The following is a 16,936-nucleotide window of genomic DNA, read 5'->3' as shown; positions in this document are numbered from 1 at the left end:
TGGCCCAACTTAATTAACGAATTTAATGAATCAATTAAGTTTGTCGGCCCATGAGCGTTACATGGAGATTTAACCGACCAAACTAAATAACGAATAAACGAACTCAAGAATAAGTAGTTGAAACATCTCGTGTATCACCACAGATGATAATGTTCCAAAAAAAATATCGCAAGTATAACGAATTGTGCAAATGTACAGTTGGCGTGTCTATGGCGTCCCATGGGTTTTACACCCGACTAGACATTTTAAAAACAATAAAACACGATAAAGGGTGTAACCGTTTAGCCGATTACGTTAAAGACTTAAATTTTTGGTCGCATGATAATTTCCACTATGGTGGAGAATTTAAGTGAAAAGGAGCAAAAACAAAGCTAGGAAATATTCAATAATTTCCCGACAATAAAAGGCAATCTAATAAATTAAATAAAAAATATATTTTTTTTGAGGTTGAGATGTAGCCTCAGAGTTATAAAAATATTTTTTGAGAATGAGACATAGTCTCGGAGTAGTAAAATATTTTGAGAGTAAAGCATAGCTTCGGAGTTGTGTGTGCATGACAATAAAATAAATAATTAACTAAGCAGTTAAATAAGTACCTAATCTTAGCAAGTAATTACGCAAGTTGTAAACAATCAAATAGAACACATCAGGTAAACAAATAATCACGTATGGGGCTCCTAAGCATGTTACTAAGGCACCACTAATGACATATTTTAAGCTTTCGGCTTTGATACCAATCTGTCACACCCCAACCTACGGCGGAAATGTCGAGGTGTGAGCTGATTGTCACAGCTCTCAAGGTACTATCATGAAATTATAAAGCGACAATATCTAATTAATTTATTTATGATCAAACAACATTTAAATACAACAAAAATATAGAAAAATAAAAATACAAAACCAACTATTCTTGTATATGTTTATGATCCTAAAGTCATATCTATGTGAGCTTCAGTTTGATAAGCAATCCAAATCTATAACATGCAAATGCGTACAAAATATATATTTGTCAACAACACATGTTGAGTGAGTAGATCACCAGTTTTGACACAAATAAAAATGGTAATATATAATGATATAAATGAATGATTAAAAATAGACAAAACTGTTATCTGTGAGTATAAACAATAAAATCGTTGAGCAAATAATGAGTGTCGGTGAAACCATTGCCAATGCGAATCGGTCTCCGGCCACTACGACGATCGTATGATCATACTATGTGGATGAGGATGAGGATGAGTTACCAACCAATCATAAAAACAGTAAACACATAAGCATATAACAAATACCAAGTAGGCATTCAAATGATACACAACACAAAGATCACAGTTTGCATTTGAGAAATAATAGTGTAAGTAATTTGATATTTGGTATGCAAGTGTCCTAAAACATTTGATAACAAGTAAAATAGGGGAGTGATTACTCACCTAATCGGATGAACGGAATATAAGTGATGACGTGAGAAAGATAAATCATTCGGGATATACGGTCAAGGATCCCTAATTAAATAATTGTAATAAGATTAATTATAAAGATATAACATGGTTTAATAAATTAAGATTTCGATGTGATTAAAGTTATGGTTACGATTAAGATGGTTATTGATTGAACTCTACGGTTATTATTATTGTGAAATCATCAATATTAGTTTAAATAAATAAATATGAGTTGAAATAATTATAAGATCTATTAAATAATATTTAACTAAATGTAACGCAATTATAAATTTGTACGTGTATGAATATAACTCGTAATATATTATATAATTTAAGGCAAACATAAAAAAAATATATTTATCATACAATATACATCTTGAAATCTTTAACGATAATCTAACTCTATAAATATAATTAATACGTTTAAATACGTTGATTATAATTTTTGTTTAAAGAATAATACATACATATATATATCTATATATAGACACACACACGTAAACGAAAGCTCTTAACGAGATTAATTGACAAGAAACATTAACTTACGGATGTCGGTTTGATGAAAATACATTTATTTCATAATTATTATTAATTATTAATAGTTAAAAATCCTTTAAATACCAAAAATAAAAATGAATGATAAAAACTGGGCTGGGGGAGGCTCGATACCGCGCCCCCAGCCGGTTTGAACCTTAGAGCACGCACCATTAACCAACTGCGCCGGGTTGTTATATTGTTAAATATTCAGAACAATAACTTAATTGCAGTAGCCCAGACACACCCCCAAATCCTATATAAACCCTAATCCCTAATTCGATAATTGAAATTCATTAATATAATTAATGTTAGGGCTTTTATATTACGGACAAAAACGATCTTGTTAGGTTGTTCAATTACCTGAAACTATGGCCAATCGAGGAAGAACGACATATATCAGTTGCGTCGCCCATATACGGAATCAAATAAGCAGGTGCAGGCTCGGGATATCCAATTAAGTATAGGTTTTATGGTCGCTGGTTTGTAAGGATTGTGCGATAATGATTAATTGAATTAACATTAACTATAGATGGTATCTTCACAATTTCTAGTATGACAGTTTAATAAAATACGCGAATCGTATTGGTTTGATCTTTGTTTCCAAATTGGTTGTGTCGGTGATGACGAATAAGGCAAGATTATAAACGTGATTAATTCGATTACCAAGTTTGTAACGGGAATTGTGGTCCAAGGTGTTAAACGGGTCACAAATTATCAATTGGATTCGGGTACGGGTATATGGGGTCTTGGGTTAACGGGTCACAGTTGATAATAATAATAATAATATTTGCAATATTGTCCCTATAGATTGAGGGTGGACACATAAAGAGATAATAGTTTTTAGTTTAGGGTGAAATTTGTGTATTTTCAAAGTTTTGTATCATATATTAAGTAAATATAAAAAATAAATATTAATAATATTATCTCGAACAATGCGATAGTTTCCGGATAAAAATTTCCCGAACATAAAAGCGGTTCGGGTAAACGGATAAAAATATTAATTTAGAAAACCGAGTTGTTATAGTTAACAAACAAACACACACAAACACGATCACACGAACACATTCAATTTCTTAACGAATGAACACGGTCAAAAACAAGGTAAATTCATTCGTGCAATTGTTCGTGTTGGATTATTTGTTCAATTAAAGTTGAACTTGCAAAAATAAACATGCACCATTCATGTTCATTCGGTTCGTTAGAAGTCTATCCCTATATAAATCCCGTTTCCCATCTTGAACACTACAAGTCAGACCTAAACTATTTCAAACAACAATAACTCAAGTCTCAACATGCAAATGCATATATTAATTACATAGCAAAAACCAAAGAATCTGGTATACAATTAAACCAATAACTCTTTCTATAAATAATATGCATTCTCATACATTACATTTAACTAAATTACATTCAACATATTCTAATCTACTATACTATTAAAAATACATATGTTCCTTAATGATTTTTCTTTTCAAAGTTTCATGGTAGTTATTTTTTTTATTTTGGTTTTGTTTTTGTTCGGTTTTAGTTTTTATAAATTGTTTTGTTGCAGTTTCGGTTCAATTTTGTTTTGTTTTAGTTTCGTTTTAGGTGGGTTTAACTTTATTTAGTTTTTTGTTTTGTTTTTACACTTTTTGTTTTTGGTTCGGCTTTAGTTTTTTAGTTTCATTTCCATTTTTGTTTTAGTTTTATCGGTATTTGGTTTTATTTAGGTTTTCGATTTTGGTTTTGTTTTAGTTTGTTTCAATTTAGTTTCATTTCAATTTGTATTTAATTTGTTTGGTGTTTGATTTAGTGCCTATTGGAAAATGAAAGAATATGGAGGGTTCACAAATTAAGTGAAAGGTTCACATGCGTTTCAACTTTCACCGTGGGTTGAAGTCATTGAAGTTTAATATTTGTTTTGGATCTTCATAACTAGTAATAATGAATTCACATTTGGTGCAAAGGATCTCAAAAGCTAAGAACGTTGTATGTGTTACCATTCATTTTTCTTTTTAGTCTTCAAGTGTGTTATTTCAATTTTCATTTATGAAAATGAGTCATTTTTAGAAATGTTTTGATTTGCTTTGGCTTAGGTCAAAATGACTCATTTTAAAAGGGTATCAGTTTAGTTTTGGTCAACGACCCAATATTAAAAGGTATCGATTTCGTTCGGGTTTCGACGTGTTTTTTTAAAATCATATCGATCATGTTGCTATCTCAAAAAATATATTAAAAAATAACTTGTCATTTGAAATAATATATATGTTTACTAACCTATTTCTATATTTCTGCCCGTGTCGTACACGCGTCAATAACTTAGTTACAACTAAATCACCTCCAATAAAAACACTCCCTAACTAACCCATTTAAACACATTACACCAAAACCGGATTCAACCCGCCTCGCGTACCCATTTACCGGGCAAAAGATAACTATATTCGTCCGAGCGATTTAACAAATATGACGGAAGGTGAACCCTTGAATACGAACATGGTATCGGACCCATCTTCGCTATAATATCCTTAAACGTGTACTCCTCGGGTAGCATATCGTACAAGTCGTAACCGTTACATATCACACTTTGTATCCTTTCTGAGTCAAGGAACCAAGCGAACTTAACCCGGTCCGTGTGACTATAAGCTTTCATCTTAAACACAAAATCACTAATCTTTCTAAAACAAAAACTACAATGCCACCCCGAATCCGCCAACAGATATTCGGTCTGCCGATAATGCACGTATCGTGTTTTACCCGATTGGTACCGATGAACTGAAGCCCACCAACTGGCATGATCGACTTTAAACTCAAACGAGTATAAATAATTATTTAACTTCAAATGAATGATATCGGGAAGGCCGTCACACCATCGTAATAGATCGACGGTGTGCGCGCTAGGGATCTCGTCGACATCTGACATTATTAACAAATCACCATCTTCGATACCCGTGATTTTGAGAAGATGATCAAGTGCGACTCGTTGATACTCCTCTTCAACAAACGGGTTTTCACCTTTTTCGGGTTTTCACCTTTTTTAAATCGTCCACCGATCGTCCCGTACGTTAAACGTGGTTCGATAAAGTAAAACCATTGGCAATTAATCGAAAAATAAGAGCATGTTTGGGATTGCGTTTGAAAAATGCTTATTGGCTTTTACAAAATGCCATTTTGAAAAGCCAGGATTTGAGGTTTTTGAAATACTGCTTTTTAACCCTTTAATAAAGCTAAAACAAAAAAGATTTTTGTAATTGCTAAACACATTTTAACTTAATTGTTTTTTGAAAACACCAAGCCAATAAGCATATTTCAAACTCAATCCCAAACATGCCCTAATGCTGTTTCGGTATGCTAGTGAAGGTTGAGTTGGACTCTGGAAGTACAAATTGTGTGATTAACTGGTTAAGTTCTTTCCATCTGATTTTAAGCATGTCAATTTCGTTATTGAACAAAACGGCGTCATATACTTTACGGGGGTAGTTTCGTAATTTCCAACCGTGGAGTTTTGCAAAGTGAATCCATTGAAAGGTTTTGGTGATAATAATGTGGGATGTGAGTGAAGGAATTGGGGGGTGATTGCCATAATGGCCTTAATAAGTAGCTGACTTTTTGACCGTGGAAGTGTATTCCCACAACAATGATTGGGATGGCTAGGAATAGTACGAGGAATGTTCGTGTGTCGAAGGTTTACATTATGCACCGGATTGTAGCCATTTTCGTTGCCTCCTACAAAGTGTGAAAATAAAAATATATTACTGTATTATGGAAGTTGCATCTAGTAACACAAATGGGGTGTAACATGATTATGGACGAACCAAATAGTCAAATACCATACTATTCAGATACTACTGACCGACGCTTCATAAATGTTGTATGACTAGGAAAAATGGTCATGCATGTCTTATGATTAGAGAGAATGGTTATACAGACATATAGATGTGACAACGCACACTACTGATAAAGTAATACGTCCTCTATGACAATTTTGCCTTGTCATAAGCATTGTTTTCACGACCGGACCAAACCTTGGACCAGTTGGATCGAGAACTATGCAAGGAATTTATCTAGTTAGAACAATGAACTTTATATGAGGGTGGTAGTCGGACAAATTTCTAGATTTTTCTTCTTTTTCAACCTTTTTCCTTGAAAATCTCGTCTTATAAGTTAAAAGTATATTATTAAAATTGCAAATCATATCAAAACATGATGTATTTTAGTATTTTGTTTTGTAAATATGCAGTTTTAGTTTTCATCTCATAATTAAATGAGTAAGACAACTAATCTGATATCTGGCTCGGTTTTGTAAACGTTATTTGTAGGATCATTATGATGACACTGTCAAAACATGAAATGGATCTGACCTGATCCATGACGATGTTTCCACGGATGTCGAGATGAACGAACCACGTCTTGATCTTCTTCTCCGGTAGCTTAAGATCTGCAATGGCCTTTTGGGGGTGTGGAGGTGACTGCTAAGAAATCTCAATGATCTTTTGTTTACAGACACAAAAATGGTTATGGTGGTGGCTCTTATTGAGCATGACCCCCTAATAAGGAGGTGGAGACCTCCTTATATAGAGAGCCTCATGGCCACCATCATGGTACCCTAATGGGCCTAGCCCAGTTAGGGTTACCTCCACAAAACCCCCTCAGCCCAATAACATTGTATTAGTCCATATAATAAAATAAGCCAAACATAATAAATTTAGGGTCGTAAAACCGGGTTTAGTACCATACCCCTACAAGCCCCCCCAAGTCCAGTGTTGCTCCTAGGCGTGCAAGCGTTTAGGTGGAGCGCTGGATTTTATAAGGTGTGTTAGGACATGAGGCGGTTTTTTCCCTTTTCTTCGGCCTTGTCTTTATTGTCTTTGAGTTTTGGGAGGTTTTCTCCATGATGGTGACATGTTGTGGTCCTTATGATAATGATGGTGCACTAGCATGAATAAGATGTAGCACGCATCATAACAATAGTGGCGCGAGGCCTGATAAAAGATAGAGTGCGCGTCTCGATAATAATGTAATGTAACTTGCGCGCGAGGCAGCTTACGAGCTATAAAAATAATAAAGCTTGCGCGCGAGGCGATTTACGAGCTATAAAAATAATAAAGCTTGCGCGCGAGGCGACTTACGAGCTATAAAAATAATGAAGCATGCGCGAGTTGCGGCTTATGAGCTACAAAAATAATGAAGCATGCGCGAGTTGCGGCTTACAAGCTGTAAAAATAATAAAGCTTGCGCGCGAGGCGACTTACGAGCTATAAAAATAATTAAGCTTGCGCGCGAGGCGACTTACGAGCTATAATATGATGATAATGACTGGCCCACAAGGGCCTCTTCTGCGCAGGATGACTATCCCGGCTTGTCTTCAAAATAATAATGGAGGCACAAACGGCCAGATAATAATAATAATGTCATAGGTGCTTGTGCGACTCGTAGCCGAACTTGGGGAATTTGTAACCAAGCATGTGCTATTGTTAGCGTTCTGGGATTTGGCTACCAGTATTCCAAGGTCGCGTATGCATGGCGGCGGAGTGGTGATCCGCGGGCGCGCATGCATAGCGGCTGAAAGTTGAGCGCACATGCATGACGGAGAGTTGAGCGCGCATGCATGGCGAAGGATTGAGCGCGCATGCATGGCGGGAGTTGAGCGCGCGTGCATGGCGCAGGATTGAGCGCGCATGCATGGCGGGAGTTGAGCGCGCGTGCATGGCGCAGGATTGAGCGCGCATGCATGGCGGGAGTTTAGTGCGCGTGCGTGGCGCAGGTTTGAGCGCGCATGCATGGCGGTTATCAACTGTTGAGCGCGCGTGCATGGCGCAGGATTGAGCGCGCATGCATGGCGGTGACCAAGGTATTTCACCTGACCCATGTGCCATCACGTGGTGGCACATGGGCTTTGCTGAGTTGTCCACCCTTCATTGGCAGCTGTCAACACCAGCAGTCTTTATTCCTTAAAAGATACCTTCTGGAAGGTTGTTTGATGAGTGGAGAGTGACTCATTTGTTGATTTGGATTAGACTGTTCCTCATTTGTTGTGTCGCTTACGCGCGGCCTGCGCAAGGTCTCCTTTATTCTCACGCGCAGATGTGATATGCGTGAGCATATGTGATGCGTGAGCATATGTGATGCGCGAGCACATGTGATATGCGTGAGCATATGTGATGCGTGAACATATGTGATATGCGTGAGCATATGATATGCGTGAGCATACGTGATGCGTGACCATATGTGATATGCGTGAGCATACGTGATGCGTGACCATATGTGATATGCGTGAGCATATGTGATATGCGCCACGCGCATAGGTTTTGGCTTTGTGTCTTCATGACATCCTGATTTTAAGCCTCGTCTATATTTTGTGGGTTGACCCGCCCCGCTCGATGTTAAAGCGGGTGCATACCCCCTTCAAGCCCCCCCAGTCTAATGTGTCTTGTCTCGCGCGAGCGAGATAAGATAGATATTAGACTATTTGCTTTTTCAATAGGGCTTGTTTTTTCTTTTTCTTTTCTTGCACACGCGTTGCGCGCAATTCCATCCCTTTGGTTAAAACGAATCGTCAATGCACGTGGTTAGTTGGTGTTGGATCGCGGTGGTGCGGTGCTCGGCGCCAGCGCGCATGTGTGATGGCGCGCTGCTGCTTCATAGCGGTGGCACTCATGCATGGTGGGATGCACCATGGCGGCCAGATGGTTATCCGCGGTGGCGTGTACGCGTGGTGGCGCAATGACCTTACGCGGTGGCGAGGTTCACTTGTCGTGGCGCGAATGAATGTCGACGGAATGTTAGTCCGCGACTATGCGCATGTTTGGTGGCGGATTAGTGACCCGTGACGACGCATCGTGATCCGTGGTGACGCGCTGCTGCTTCATGGCGATGTATTGAATCGCGGTGGCGCATGCGTGATGGCGGTACATCGAACCATGGTGGCGCATGCGCGGTGGCGCGCGCGTGTGCTTGTTGAATATAAGGTATGCTTACACATTGAAATTTGAACAAGGTTGTAAGGAAATTATTAAGTACCCCTTAATAGTTGTCATATTTCAAGCTATTTTGCGATATTTTGAATATGCTGACACGCGCCTTGGCATTTCGTTATTCCTCTTTTGCGCGATGGCGCGCGCATTTATTATAGGGAATTATGAATGAGTTTTTTAGCCTTTACGTGTCAATATGTGTTACTCTGCCTATATCCATTATAATCCCATGCGCGGCCCCTACCTGAAACCTCAACAACTATGTTTTGGCATGTGCTTTGCCTTAGTTGTGTTTAGGTATGTTATGGTCCAGCTGCGCGATACGTGGGATGGATGCTATGAGTAATTTGAGCTAAGGCTCATATTATTGGGCTAAGGCCCTGACGTTTTAGAGTTAAAACTCGTCAACGCGTCTGAGCTTGAAGCTCGCACATGTATGTTTTACTTCGTTTTATTTTTAGTTTGATGTCAATATAATGTTGTCATATTGCTCAAATTAATAAAAGGAAGTGTGAAACATGTATGCAAAAATCAAAATCAGGCTTGCACATGCATGGCGGCGGAGTCGTGACTAGCGGGCGCGCATGCATGGCGGAGAGTTGCGTGGGCATGCATGGCGGCGAGTCTGCATGGTGGCAGTCTTCTGCGCAAAACCCACATGGTGGTTTCCGCGGTGGTTTCCACGGGCGCTCACGCATGTCGGCGGAATGGTGACCCGCTGGCGAGCATGCATGGTGGGAGTCTTCTGCGCAAAACCCACATGGTGGTTTCCGCGGAGTGAGAATTCGCGGGCGCGCGTGCATGGCGGCGGAAGTTTCCGTAATCTAGACTGTAATTTTAAACCTAAAATCCAGGTCTGTAATCCAGATCTAGATCTGTAAATCAGATCTAGATAGATCTGAAGCTCGGAGCGGAGAGAATTTAAAACCATCACAGATCCGGAGGCTTGATCATCCGAATCAGGTAGTTTCTTTTTTGGATCAACAAATCCTTTTCAGCTTCATTTTTGCACAGATCTGGAAGCCTCTTTTAGATCTATGGATCTTTTTGAGCTTTAATAGAACAAGTCTTGAAGCCTCTTTCTGTAAACTTCCAGATCTGGGTTTTTCTTGGGAGAGATCTGAGAACCGAGACGAAAATCGAAGGGTAGTTCGTTGCCGTCCCACGGATGGCGCCAAATGTCAAAACATGAAATGGATCTGACCTGATCCATGACGATGTTTCCACGGATGTCGAGATGAACGAACCACGTCTTGATCTTCTTCTCCGGTAGCTTAAGATCTGCAATGGCCTTTTGGGGGTGTGGAGGTGACTGCTAAGAAATCTCAAGGATCTCTTGTTTACAGACACAAAAATAGTTATGGTGGTGGCTCTTATTGAGCATGACCCCCTAATAAGGAGGTGGAGACCTCCTTATATAGAGAGCCTCATGGCCACCATCATGGTACCCTAATGGGCCTAGCCCAGTTAGGGTTACCTCCACAAAACCCCTCAGCCCAATAACATTGTATTAGTCCATCTAATAAAATAAGCCAAACATAATAAATTTAGGGTCGTAAAACCGGGTTTAGTACCATACCCCTACAGACACCACCCAGTTTATGTTATCCTAATTATTCAAATAACAATAATCACTCATAATGCACAATCCAAAATAATTATCACCCTTAGATAGATTCACATGAAAATTGTAGTTTAATTCTTTGAACGTTAAGTTTCACATCAATCCAAAATCAGAAAGAATAATACCTGACCACAAATGTCATCCCAATAGTCATCCTTCTTTTTGGAAGACGAATAACCATCAGGCATAACGGTGGCTCAAATCAACGATTCAAAACAAACACAATAACAAAAATACTGATTTGAGCCCTCCACGATCCTGAGTACTTCTTCTCTGTTGTTGAAAATCAACAAAATCAAATGCGTGGGTGAATATGTTATATGGAAGGAAATTTGAATTGAAAAAGTTGAAGGAAAGTGAGGCGGTTAAATAAAAAGTGGCCACAAAATCCGATCGAGATATCGGGAGCCGTTTGTGAGGTTCTATGGTTAGACTTCTATGATTCTAACCCCTTTAACATGAATATTAGATATGTGTATGTGTATATTTATATAGATATAGATTTTGTATGTATATGCTGATTATGATTACGTGTCTCTCTCTCTCTCTTAAGGGGAAATTCCTAAAATAAGCGTTTATGAATATGGTTTTTCTGGTGTTAGGTGTCATTTCCAACAAATTCCCAAAATATGTATTATAAACTAGTTGTGACGAATAGTTTATATTTACCCACGAGTAGTTTTTATAACAAATTAGAACTTACCACGTGTCTATAAACTAATCGTAAGTCCGTAACGACCAGTTTCACTAATCATCTACTCGTAAAGATTAAATAAGTTTAAAGCATCGTAATCAATGCCCACGAGTAAATAAGAAATTCTTTAGTCGCGGCGAGTAGATTCTAAAACTTTACGAGTCACGAGTAGTTTATCAAACTAACCACGACGATGCATTTGATTACCAAATGCATCGAACCAGTTATTTTAACAAAATACTAACCATAATGGTTAGTTTGATTGGTCAACTAGTCGTTACGAGTAGATCCTGGTCAACGACTAGTTTACATTCACCATACGAGTATTTTATTTGTAATTAAACCGTCTTGATAAGTTTACCTGGTAAACATTACGCATACAATTAGTTTATTTGTAGTTAACTCGTCATGACTAGTTTACCTTGTTTACATTCCCGATACAAGTGTTTTATTAGTAATTAACTCGTCCTGATAAGTTTATCTGATTTATATTACCCATACGAGTAGTTGATAGGTAGTTAACTCGCCGTGTCTAGTTTACCTTGTTTACATTCCTATACGAGTAGTTAATTAGTAACTAACTCGTCTTAGCTAGTTTAACGTAACAATCTACCCATCTCATTACTTTATAATCTAAACCAAGCGTTACAATGTTCTTTTGAAATTTTTGGGTTTATATAAACGTCATGTTCTTGTTGTTTTGAACCTGCATATCAATGGAGGAGGAAATTGATAATATTTTAGTTTGTTACGGAGGAAAGTGGAAAGAAACAAAAGGAGCTACTGAGTATGTTCCGTTTGATTGTGGGCGGCAAGGTGTATTTCTATCTTTGAGGTTTAGGTATTGTGAGTTTATAGATTTTGTTACTAGTCGTTTTTAAATAGGTCATGCTAGACGATTAACTTATAAATTCTTTAATTACTCATATCCGGTGGATATACAGTATTATACACGACGACTATGGCATGACGCTTTTTCTAAAACGTGCTAAAGGAAGACCAAATGAAGTCATTTATGTCTACGTTGTTGAGGATGACAATGGAGACTTTGCAAAACAAAGTTTGATGTCGGATGAGTTACTTACAAACAAAGTAATGAGACGAGTAGATTGTTACGTTAAACTAGCCAAGACGAGTTAGTTACTAATTAACTACTCGTATAGGAATGTAAACAAGGTAAACTAGACACGACAAGTTAACTACATATAAACTACTCATATGGGTAATGTAAATCAGGTGAACTTATCAGGACGAGTTAATTACTAATAAAACACTCATATCGGGAATGTAAACTAGTCACGACGAGTTAACTACATATAAATTACTCGTATGTGTAATGTTTACCAGGTAAACTTATTGAGACAATTTAATAACAAATAGTATGGTGAATGTAAACTAGTAATTGACTATGATCTACTCGTTATGACTAGTTGACCAATCAAACTAACCATTCCAGTTAGTATTTTGTTAAACTAACCGGTTCGATGCATTTGGTAATCAAACGCATCGTCGCGGTTAGTTTGATAAACTACTCGTGACTCGTAAAGTTTTAGAATTTACTCGTCGCGACTAAAGGATTTCTTATTTACTCGTGGGCGTTGATTACGAGACTTTAAACTTATTTAATCTTTACCAGTAGATTATAGTGAAGTTGGTCTTTACGGTAAGTTTATAGACAGGTGGCAAGTTTTAATTGGTTATACAAACTATTTGTGGGTAATCATAAACTATTCGTCACGACTAGTTTATAATACATATTTTAGGAATTTGTTAGAAATGACACATAAAACCTGAAACACTTAATCATAAACATTTATTTTGAGATTTTTTCCCTTTTTTAAAGAGTTTAAACCTAATAGGGTGGACTTGTAGTTAATTATCAAGTATTCAAGTCTACGATATTTAAATTAAGATGATAATAAGAATTAAACTAATCTTTTTATATTTATATAAATTAAGATGATAATAAGAATTTATATATTAAAATTAGGTTTTATCTCCCGTATTACGGGGGTTGTGTTATATTTATATTTTTTTGGATTTTAATTTTATTTATTGTAAGAAAACTAACCATTTACTTAGGGTTTGATTATTAAAGGGTTTCACAAATAAATGATATGTTACAAAACCATTTAAAAACTATGGGTTTGGTGAGACTCATGACCCGCTTATTATTTTTTTACTACAAAATTGTTTTCTTAATATAAATAATATCTTTTTCTTAAAAAATGGATATTAATTTTTAGTATATCCCTATTTTATAAGATTTTCATATCAAATATCTGGTGAGATTAATTATTTTTTAATATAATGAGATGTTATAACATGTTTAAGGTTATCTTGGTTTGGTGAGACCTATACCGGTGAATTCATGTCAAATGCATGAGAAGTCTTCATTTACAAATAAGCCAATCTAGTGGCTTGAGAGAATGTAAGAAACAACCAGAAAGCTTTTAAATGTTTCGTTTATATATATTTAAGATTAAGATTCTTAGTTCTATAGTTTTTCTTTTCTTTTCATTTTTTTTCTTTCATTTTCTTTTTTTTTTCTTTCATACGTTGTTTTTACATTATTCGTTTATAATATTTATATATTTTTTGAATTTTAAATTTATTTATTGTAAGGAAGTTAATAATATAGTTAGGATTTGATGATAAAAGGGTTTCATAAATAAATGAGATGTTATACCGGTTTAAAAGTTATATGGGTTTAGTCAGACCCATGACCTGCCTTTTTTTTACTACAAAATTTTTTCTTAATTATAAATAATATTTAAAAAAAATGGATATTAGTTTTTAATATATCCTTATTTTATAGGATTTTCATATCAAATATTTGATAAGATTAATTTTTAATATAATGAGATCTTGTAACCCATTTAATGTCTATTTGGGGTTGGTTGTCACACCCCAACCTAAGACAGAAATGTCGGGATGTGAACCGATTGCTCACAGCTCTAAAGGTACTATCATACAATATTAAATATGACAATATCTATTAAGTTTATTTAAATAAACTTATGCATCAAAGTAACCAAAGTACAATAATTTAAAATTAAATCAAATAAAACAAAATCCAAAATTTTAATTCTTGTATCTTCTTCTCTAGCATGCAAACCTAAGTTTTCTTCGAAACAAGCTTGAGAATCACATCACACGATAACCTACATATGCGTTAAAAATACAATAGATTTTGTCAACACTAGGTTGAGTGAGTACAACAACAGATTTTTATGATTATATAATAATAATTAGAAGAGCAAACTGTGTCTAGTGAGATAAGCAATTTAACCAATGAGCAAGTAAATAATGATGTCGGTAAGCTCGATGTTAGATGAATTGAACGATGGCTAACACGACGGGGGTATAATCATACTCGACTGAGAATATGTTAGACCTCTCCGACATGTATTCAAGTAAAGCATATAAGCATATAACACGTTAGGTATAAACTGTTAAACACACATGACTAACAATTGCAATGTAAGACCCCGTTACCGGTGCCTCACATTTGGACGTTGGATTTACTCATTAATATAGTTCAAATAATTAGAGTTAATAAAAACATTCGCGGAATATTAAACTTTCAATAAAACATACATATAAATCCATATCTTGTCTTAATAAATATATATTGTCTTTAAAACATAAACTAATAAACATATTGGGTCTTCTGATGCCTGCCTCTTATTTAGTGCCACGTGTTCCCCTCAAGCGAGCTGCCTCATCCTACTCACCTGCGTGCATACTAAAAGTCAGCTACGCTGAGTGAGTTCTAGTTAATCATACCATATACAATTCATTCATACCTACATACTTTCAATTATACTTTCATACTTTCATTCATACATTCATTCATACTTTCTTACATTCGTATCTTACGTTATAAAGAGCATTACGCCCTATTTCCTCGAGTATTATTAGGGCCCGGTTCCCTCTTTCCTCGGGTATTATTAGGGCCTGGTTCCCTCCTTCCTCGAGTATTATTAGGGCCCGGTTCCTTCTTTCCTCGAATATTAGTAGGGTTCGGTTCCCTTGTTCTCGAATATTAGTAGGGTTCGATTCCCTCTTCGTTACCATACAACCATAACTTTCCTCGAATATTATTAGGGTTCGGTTCCCTTTTCGTTACCATACAAACATACATAACCTTCTTTAATTAACTTTATAACATTCATACATATATGCATACATATCATACTTACATTATACATAGCATTACAACTTGATAGTACGTGCAATATTCGAATATCGTTCACGTACCAACAAGCAATCATTTATACGTTTCACATCATCACATAAGGCACACACTTATCACATAGGATAAGTGTATTAACAAACACATCGAGTATGCACACAGCCCCGAAAACATAACAAGGAATGGGGCTAGAAATTCACCTGAATCTTTTTGCGTTCACCGTTAATCGTTATCCCTTTCTTTAATTGAGCCCGACTAACGGTTAAATATATATTTGTTAATTAACTGTATAATTATTTAATTTGGTATTTAGTCAACCATAGTATTTTTCTAAGTTGGGCTTGTTTAGTTTAGATGGGTTATGGGCTTAAAGTTTACGGACTTAGTTAGGTTAGGCCCAACTATCCATCAAAGCACTTAGGCCCAACTAGGGTCAGGCTCAACAGAACTGGATCAGCCGAGAACCCTTTGGTAGAGAACCTATGTTGACCGAGATCCCAGGTTTGACCAAGATCCCCTGTTTGACCGAGATCCCAGGTTTGACCGATATCCCATACTTGGCCGAGAACATGGGTTGACCGAGAACCCCGGGTCACCGAGAATAATCTTTGATCGAGAACTCTCGTTGACCGAGTTCTCGCGTTGACCGAGAACCCTGGTCTGATGCGTTTAGCTCAAATTCCTATCTTTAAACCCATTCTATAATGGCTAACGGTCCCAAATTTCTCTTTTAACCACCTTTCACCACCGTTCCTAACCGTTTATCACCCAATAACCCCATAGCTTCAAGGTCTAACTCATTTTAGTCGCAAAGCTTGAACCTTTAATCATAAAAACGTTCTTTAAGCTAGATCTAGGGTTTCCTTCATGAACCGTATCTAACCATGAGTCCTTTACGTCCATTTTAATCATCAAGTTGTCAACTCTATGTTTTATCTAGACCCGACCTAGTCTATGTTCAGTTTTCATGGCTAATCGTTCATAAAAATGTAACCTTTAATAGTGGAGAACATACCTTTTGATGTTTCTAGGTTACGGCTAGCTTTGGCTAGGGACTTGGATCGTGTAACTTGCTTGAATATCGAAGACAACTCTAGAGTCCTTGCTCGTTTGATCTTGGATCCCGTTTTTCTCCCTTGCGGCCGAAAATGGAAGGTTTTGTGTGTGTTTATGGTGTATGGAGAGAATAAGATGGATAAGATGGATGGAAATGGAAAGATTTAGGGTTTAAGGGGTATTTATACTCCCTTAAGCCCGTGGTCCTAAAGCCCATCTTTCCTTTTTGGTCCATGATTAATTCCCTTTAATTAGCCAACTTATCTTCCCTTTATTATTTTATTATTTCTTTGCCAAATCAAGTAAACTAGATTATTACTAAGTGTAGATGGTACACTTATACCATATAAGTAGTGCCTCCAAATCTTAAGAGCATGCACTACAGCTTCTAGCTCTAAGTCATGTGTCGGATAAGTACTCTCATGGAACTTCAACTGT

General features: G+C 36.7%; 1 pseudogene; it reads right to left on the bottom strand.

Annotated features, from left to right (window-relative positions):
- Positions 1–4,350: 4,350 nt before the first annotated feature.
- LOC143631611 (uncharacterized) lies at positions 4,351–10,738 on the bottom strand (annotated as a pseudogene).
- Positions 10,739–16,936: the final 6,198 nt, after the last annotated feature.

This window comes from Bidens hawaiensis, unplaced genomic scaffold (genome assembly GCF_021521415.1).
Source record: "Bidens hawaiensis isolate Kalapana, Puna unplaced genomic scaffold, B.hawaiensis_p1.1 tig00006131_1, whole genome shotgun sequence".
In the NCBI taxonomy this organism is placed as follows: Eukaryota; Viridiplantae; Streptophyta; class Magnoliopsida; order Asterales; family Asteraceae; genus Bidens; species Bidens hawaiensis.
The sequence above is the reverse complement of the archived record's forward strand: the minus strand, read 5'-3'. Positions and strand labels throughout refer to the sequence as shown.